General features: G+C 37.5%; 1 pseudogene; it reads right to left on the bottom strand.

The window, feature by feature from the left end:
* Positions 1-6,131: 6,131 nt before the first annotated feature.
* On the bottom strand, positions 6,132-7,962 carry LOC103676828 (annotated as a pseudogene).
* Positions 7,963-8,639: the final 677 nt, after the last annotated feature.

Raw genomic sequence — 8,639 nt, forward strand, 5'->3', positions numbered from 1 at the left:
AACAGACATTATTGTGAAGGCTTTGTGGACCTAGGAGGGGAGCTACAAACTGTTAAATACCTAACAGACCTTAGAACTCATCTTCTTTAAGGACCCCAAAATTGAACAAGTCATATCCAAACTAAGAATAATGACATACATCAGACGTTCCTCAAATCTCTGAACAGGAGCTCTTGACTTTATTATAGTATGGCCATCAGGGACCATGGGGCCTCCATACACACAGCATGGAGCCACCTGGCACCGAGACACCCAAGTCCTGTTGACCAAACACAGGGCCTTACTGTTCTCCTACCAGAGTTCACACAGACATTACAGCACAGAACACACTTTGAAATTTTTGTTTTTTCCTGCTAAGGGAACTCTGATTAAATAGATCTCTCACCACTTGATAGTATCTCAGGTTTTTTGTTATTATTGTTTTTGCGGGGGGCGGGGGGTGTTTGTTTTGGAGATGGGCATAATAAAAATTGGAAAGAGAAAACTAGAATAGTAAACATTCCTTTTATTTATTAGTTTTTCTCTGCCTTTCTTCATTCCTGCTAAATGNNNTGTACACTTAAGGAAAAAAAAATGTTGTTCTATCTGAGAAGCTTATGTTCCTGATTGGTTCTGAAAATGACCCATATGCCATCTCTTGAGCCCCATTATGACAAACTGCAGACTTTTATGAAACTGTAGTTAACAGAAGAATCTGAGGCCACAGAATATTAATTCATGAATAAGTACAACAGGATGCTCAGGAATCAAAATAATTGATTTTTGCTGTACTAACTTTACTCTCCTGACAGTATTGTTTGATCAAATATGTGAAATGTGATTCATTTAATCACCTTAACATAAGGGATTTGAGCTTACATTTCTTCATTAGATTTAAAAAATTATTCTCTGTAACAATAGATTTTATTCTGCCTTAGGAATCAACCACTAATTAGTCTTTTTTCCTCACAATATATAAATACTTCAATTTTTTTTCTTAAAAATCAATGTTCAAAATATTTTTAAAACTAATTACATTGAGCTTCTCTTATAATGTTTTTATTAAAAATATTTTCATTTGAATTCCATTATTCCTTCAAGGCATTGGCTTTAATTGATCTAATTTTAATAGTTTCTCACGTGATGCATGTCACTGGTTTATATTAACATTCTGTCATCAACTAAATAAATAGCTTCTCCTTGGTATAGTTAGTTTCTCTATAGTTAAAATCACATTCATAAATGTACTTTTACAGAGTTTAGAATTAGGGTTTTTTTAATACTCAAATATAAGGAGCAAATAGAAATATATGGCAAATTTATCAGGTTCAGAATTTTACCAAAAAATCAATTATAAGAGAATTTATTATTTCTTAGACTTAGTCATGTGTCCTTCAGTTGACCTAGATGAAAATTCTGGATGATGTGTACTTACCACTAGTTTTCATTACTTTCATTATTCAAAGGACAAATGTTTCTAGATTGTCATTAGGAAGAAGTCCTTGGTCCCTTAATACCCCCACAAACTCTGCCAGTGGAGATGATAAACTACCAGAACAATGACGTACAGAAAAAAGAGTTAAAAATGATATTTTAGACTCTGAAACATCACCTAAAACTTCTCTAAAAAAGTAGACTAAGAGCTCTAATAGAATTTTCCTTCCATTAGTAAACCAGTATGTACCCCTTCTCTCTCTGTCTGGATAGAATAAACAAAATCCTTATTTATGTATGAAAAGTGTCTTACTAAAGTGTAAGGAATCTGTCCAAGAAGACAATTTATAGGTATACCACTTAGTTACAGACTTCAGTTTGGTCTCACTTAGACAAATATGGCTGGCTATTTTCAACTTCTTTGCTTTCATGCTAGCTAGACAATTCATTCCATTATTCAACACAGGATATAGGGGGCTTATTACTGAGAAGATTGTCTATAAACCTTGTGATATGACAGCAAACAATACAGAGTCCATGCCCTCAGAGTTTGCATGTACCATTTCTCAAAGAGAAGAGAATATTCTCCAAAAGCACCTGATACTCTAAACTTCACTTTTCACGTTCAGATACCACTGATCTTGAATCCAGGTCATCTCCCATTAACTACTGTTTGTTATTTTTTCTTTAAAGGTTAGTTAGGTCTCTCAACCCCAATTACTTCATTTTTCCCATATTTGACCAGACTATACCTTTCATCATACACACTCCACCTAACTATTTTTTCATTCATACTTTTTGCTTCTAAACTAATTTTAAAGTCAAACAGTAGCTTCAAGCTAGATACTAATGTCATTTAGGTATTAGCTTAGGTGTTTTTTTTTTCCTTACCTTCCCAGACCAAATTAGGTGGCCCTCCTATATTTTTAATGTCATAACACTCAAAACATTTTTTTACATCATCTGTTTGCAATGCTTATATTCCAAACAAAACTATAAGCTCCCTGAAACAAACATATGTTTTTGTATCTGACAAAAGGAATACAATGACAACACACATATAATATGAAATATGAGGTTTCTTCTATACACCATCTGAAATCATGAATCTTATAATTGGCCAATTAAATAAGTGAAGGACTGATAGCCCAAAACTGGAAGTGCAGGAGGGCACTGTTTGTGAGTGGTTCATCTATAGATTGTATGTATATGGACTTGAACAAATAACAACCTCACACTCTTCCTTCCCCCTGCAAAAATAAATAAACAAACAAACAAACAGCAAAGAGTCTCATTTCTTGAAAAACAACTTCTAACTTATTAGTTCTATATGACGGGGCTAAAAAAAGGCATAAAGACAAAAGTAATGTAATAGCTCTAATGTATCTAACAATTAAACTGGCTAGTCATAACATGCCCCCTCCCCACATATATGCTGTTAATGTCATTGATTTATCATACTCAGCAAGGTATTTTCAGAAAAAAATATTAATTACGGCTTATAATGACAGACACAGCAGTGGCTGCCACTCTGCTAGGTGTTGCTGGGTTGACTTGTGTCTAGGATTCTCCCTGATTCGGCCACAGGGACTTTAGATGATAGAAGACAGTTTCTATGCAAAAATTACGGTCTTTTCAAAAGTACTAAAGACAGAGAAAAAAAATGACACTGGCCCAAAGAGAATTTTTCAAAATTTATAAGTTCATTTCTCCCAGGGGATTTTGCTAATTTTTTTCCATCAGGTAATGATGGCTGTATCCTATAAAATCAAGCAGAAATTACTCCTGTCAGTATTATAATAAACCAGTTAATATTGAGTACTGTTATGAGGTAAGGACTAAAAATCAAGTTCTCCTTGAAATCATTGGATGAAACATTAGTTTACATCATTGAAAAAATAATTTATAGTTTATAGTGTAGAAATCTATATCTATCAAGTTTTCTTAGTTACAATTGAATATTCCATAATCAGGATTGGCTACATAATTTGTGGAGTCAAGCGCAAGAGGAAAATATTGGGCCCCTTGCTCAAAATTATTAAAACTTTCAAGGCAGTGACACTTGACCATTAAACTACGCATCGGGCACTATGTGACTGTGCAGATTTCATGCCTTGGCTATAATTTAGAATTTTTATATCAATTACCTTACTATATACATATAATTACAAATAAAAATCCTTCATCTTCCAGAAGAATAGGCACAGCTATCCACATTTGCACACGAAGAAACTACAGCACTAAAAAGCGTGACCTAGCTAAAGCTTCCCAGGCAGTCAGCAGGAATACTCAGGCAATAACTTATGTGTCCTAACTCCAGTCTCGCTCTCTGTTTACTTTATCAGATTTCATCTCCAAATCGAACTCCAATTTCAACAAATGGCAAAGACATTTATGACCAATATACACTGCTTCCCCTCAAAACATCACCTCTGGAGTCAATTCTAGGAATTTAATTGTATGAGACAAACAACAACTGTTACTTTTGTGAATTACTTTTTTGCCCCATTCAGAGTCCAAAACATTGCAGGATTGGGGAAATGAGAAAACTCATAAAGCAGCAACTCTTTTCTTTCCAGTGCAGCTGAGAGATGCAATTAATAAAAATGGAGAGACTCCACAGCCTAGCAGCACCCAAAGTAATAACTCCTTTTATGAATATGAGACATAGGTCCCAGGGTATCTTGAGGCAGGTTTCTGCTCTATTGATCACATTGTCAGACAACACATTTCATATCACTGAACACGTCCTATTTCAGGAGATGGGGGAAAGGGACACTGGAGGAAACATAAATGTCAAAGGAAATAGGAATGCCTATGAACCTCAGCACATGTTTCTTGGAGCAATAAAGGTGATCTGGCTTCAGAAGCCAGTCCCAGGATTGATCAGAAATTAGAAAAGCATCGATAGCTGGTAAAATACTTGAACATATGCTAAGAATAGACAACATAGCATGAAAGTCTGGGCTATTGCAAGTATTCATTTCCTGGGAACTACTAGGAAGCTATCAATTTCTCATTCTTGCTTTCATCCATTTGGCAAATTCTTATGTACCAGGGCATATACATAGCCACACTGATTCCTGTGATATAAGTCATTCTGTTTATTGTATGTCAGTATACTTTCAGTGCAATTGTCAAGTCATTCTGTGCCCTATTTCCACAAATTTTTTTCTCCCATCAATCTTATTAGCAAGTTAAAAGTCAAGATTTTTCATCAGATATTTATTAAAAAGGGAAGGATCCTTGGCATGACAGCACAAATTCTTTTCAGTAATTGTCTTCTTAAACTGGTAAACAGAAAGTTCCCTGATTCCGTACACTATCTTTCTAAGGCCCCTAACCTATCTCTCACTCGGCTTTCTCAGTCCCCAGGTGGACCCTCCATCCTTTTAACTGAAAAGCAGGAAGGGCAGTTGTTGGGAAACAAGCATTTCTAACCATGAAAGGCCATTACAGGTGGAAACATTTGTCATTCAGAGATCCTGTTAGTTTGACTAAGTCCCTTTTAGTGAATCAGAAAATGTGTTGAACACCTACTAGCTGCTTGATGTACATTATTTCTAGATGTTTATAAATACTACACATGAAAATGCCATTCACACTTCACAAGCTAAGTGGTATGGAGATAGATTTTGAACATAAAGATGTGAAGCAAGATATGTAGTTTGCAGCTGTGGGGATCAAGGAAGACAACCTAAATTGATGGTACTCAATTTCCTGAAATGGGTGAAATTCCAGGTGGGACTCTCCTTAACGCATGGGGTTTTAGAGAGTAAAACACAGTTTCAAAATTTTCTTTTTTCCTTTTGAATTAGGCAAAACATGTGTCCCCTCTATGAAACATACTCTTTGATTACATCTATTACAGAACAGGTATTACTCTGTTGTGCAAATTTCTTTTCATATCTCGCTTTCATTTTTTTTTTTTTTTTTTTTTAGTTTCACGGTGATACTTCATTTGCCTAAAACCTAAACATTGTCAGTTAAGAAGAAATCTACTCTGATCTATAAATCTTGCCATTTAAATTCTAGGGGTTTTTTTGTTTTGTTTTTTGTTTTTTTGTTTGTTTGTTTGTTTGTTTTTGGACTTGGTAAAATTTTATCCAAGAAACAATAGATACATATGTATTTAAAAACATGAACCATGAGAGAATGAAATAGGAAATCAAGAGTGATTTAAGTTTTGGTGGCCCTTGCCTTTTTTTTCCCCCCCCAAGTTCCTGAAAGACTGTAGCAGGATAAAAGGATCACTGGCTCCCAGTCTCTTTGAGATAACAAGTGATGAAATTAAAAAAAAAAAAAAGCACACCTTCAAACAAGGTCAGGTAACACTATTCCCTGCCCTGCACCCAAGGTGAAAAATACCTCATCCTCAGATTTCTCAGTTGTAGGGCTTGCAGAAGGCTTCTTTCTGGAGGGCTATCGGGAGGAGTCTTTTCCTTTGATGCCTTTGCCTTTCAATGGGTGTGACCTCACTGTAGCCTTTAACCTGGGTTTGGGCATTTTCTTTTCTTTTCTCTCAGGTTTGGACTTCTTTTTTTTTTTTTTTAAGATTTTATTTATTTATTCGACAGAGAGAGAGACAGCCAGGGAGAGAGGGAACACAAGCAGGGGGAGTGGGAGAGGAAGAAGCAGGCTCATAGCGGAGGAGCCTGATGTGGGGCTCGATCCCATAACGCCGGGATCACGCCCTGAGCTGAAGGCAGACGCTTAACCGCTGTACCACCCAGGCGCCCCTCAGGTTTGGACTTCTTAACCATCCTTTTGTTTTTCTTCTTTTGAACTGCCGTAGTCACTATCATCACTGTCTTCCATTAGGAAATCGTCATCACTGCCAGAATCTTTCTCTTGGAATGGTGCCTCACCCTCCTTGTGTTCTCCTTCACTGCCCACATCTTCCATGGGCATCTCTCTCTGATTGGAAGCTGCTTTAGAAGCTGCCTGCCATTGCTGGCACAGTTTTATGATCTTCTTTTTCATCTTCACTGTCCTCTGCTGAGTGAGAATCATCCTTCTTAGTCTTCACATCTTTTTCTTCAGAGTCCTCACTATCTTCCTGTGAATTCTTTCCAGAACACCTCTTACTTTTAGCTTCTCAGGGAGATGACTGAATTTTCTTAGCTGGAAAGCCTGACTCTCTTCCATAACCCTCATCAGCATCATCAGATTCCTGACACCATGAATAATCAGTGACCTTTCTATTTCTGACAGGCCGAGACCTATGTGCTATCAAAACAGGAACGAGTTGAGAAGACAAAAACCAGGATCCCCCCCCACCCTGTGCTCTGGACGCCCCCCCCCCCACTTCAGCTGATGGACAAAACCCAAGCTACTGGCTTCTGAAACTCTGCTGCTTCTTGATTCAGGGTCCCTTAATCAGACAAGCCCCCCACTCCCCTATCTCTTCAAAATGCCACATCTATCTCTTTCTATTAGGTTGTATACCCATTGAAGCAAAAACATATGCTAATTGTTCTTCTATCCCCAGAACCTACCATATTGTATAGCAAATCAAATTCGCAACAATTTTAATAATGTATTACATTCTTTGCATCATATTAGGCATTGTGTTAAATGCCTGGTGTTCATAATGCTAGTTCATCTTCATAATAACCCAATGATTTCAATATTTGTTAGTATTTCCATTTTAATAATGGGAAAATGAGGCTTATAATCACACACACTAAATTTAGGGTTTGGTTTCATAGACTAATCAAGAACCACTAGCCCCTTCCTAGTTAAAAGCCCTAGTTTAGCTTCCCTTCAATTTCAGCAAGCAGCCATCTGACTACTGAGATGTAAATAAAGAAAAGGCTCAGGCTCCTGTGAGGGTCCCTAGAAACAATCTTTAGGGTGTGGTACATACCAGCAGGTTAAGTCATGTATGCTTAGCTGGAGCAATAGCCTCTCTTGAATGTCGGATCACGGCCACTCTGATAACTGACAGCAGGGAGTTCTTCATGCTATTAAAAAAGCAACTCACCCAGACCAGAAGTTCTTAATATCCAGGTTTTATATAACATGTTTTCTCCTATGTCCAAGAACAGAAGACGTAGGGTGTGTATTTGGATCTTTGTGTCTTGTTTCCTTTAGATCCTTCCTACATTAGAACCATAGCTGCGCTTGTTTTATGTCATCCTAAAGTCTTTTGGTTTTAAACACTTCTCTTTGAATTTCTACTCTAGTAGAAGGGGACCAATTAACCAGTGGTTGTATGGCTTGTTTTGTTGTACTTTCTTCTACAGTAACTAGTATGTTCTTTTCTCATTCTCTTTTTCATACTTCAACCTGAAGAGGAGGAAAGTTCTACCTTTGCCACTCCTTTCTGTCTCTACCCATTGCTAACTACCTCCCCAATAGGAGGAGAAGCTGAAGTGATTGGTCAGAGCTAAGGAGTGAATGTAACGTAAAAGCCACCCAACCGTTACCATCTCCTGCTCCCAGTTCTTTCACCCAAATGCAGCATTCTCTCTTCTGGGTCTGGAAGTCATGAGGTAGGCACACATTGGACACAGTCCACCAGCCTCTTCCCACTTTCAGTTCCATCTCAGATTGGAGGAGGAGGGTTGTGTGTGAAGCATACTTTTCACTCTTGTCCATATGACTTATAGGATAGAAAGACTCAGAGTTGACGCCATAGACCCCAAAAGTGGAAAGGTGCGAGACAGTATACTTTGGCTTTCAGGCTGTTTCCAGGAGGAAAAAAAAAAAAAAAAAAGAAATGAAATCTAGAAAAGCCCTACCTTTATTTGTATAATATATTTGTCTGACAATAAATAATGTTGGCCCTTTATTTTTCATTTAGCTATTGTTTTGTTTTTGTTTTTGTTTTAATATTATCAACCTGAGAAAGGTAGAATGATGAATAATGGGATTTTGGCACCAAAACGCCCTTGCATGCTTAACAACTATATTTCTTTCCTCTACTTTACATCCTCCAGAGATAGTTAGGGCAAAGAGGTATCCAGAAAAAGGGGAGAGAATTTGAGGAGACAGAAGGAAATCCTCAACTCAACCTTTGGACCATGATGTTTCCTGGGGCTCAGCCACCTACGTTTCTTCCTTCCCTGGCTGGTATGGCACATATTGGTAGTTGTCCACCAATATTCATAATCTCCTTCCAGAGTCTTAGCTGAGCACTTGGCCAGTTAATAAAAGACTCTGTTTTCCAGGAGCCCTTGTGGCCAGATGACTAAGTTCTAAGCAGCAGTGGTGTGTGCGCC

This window comes from Ursus maritimus, unplaced genomic scaffold (assembly GCF_017311325.1).
Source record: "Ursus maritimus isolate PB19 unplaced genomic scaffold, ASM1731132v1 scaffold_35, whole genome shotgun sequence".
In the NCBI taxonomy this organism is placed as follows: Eukaryota; Metazoa; Chordata; class Mammalia; order Carnivora; family Ursidae; genus Ursus; species Ursus maritimus.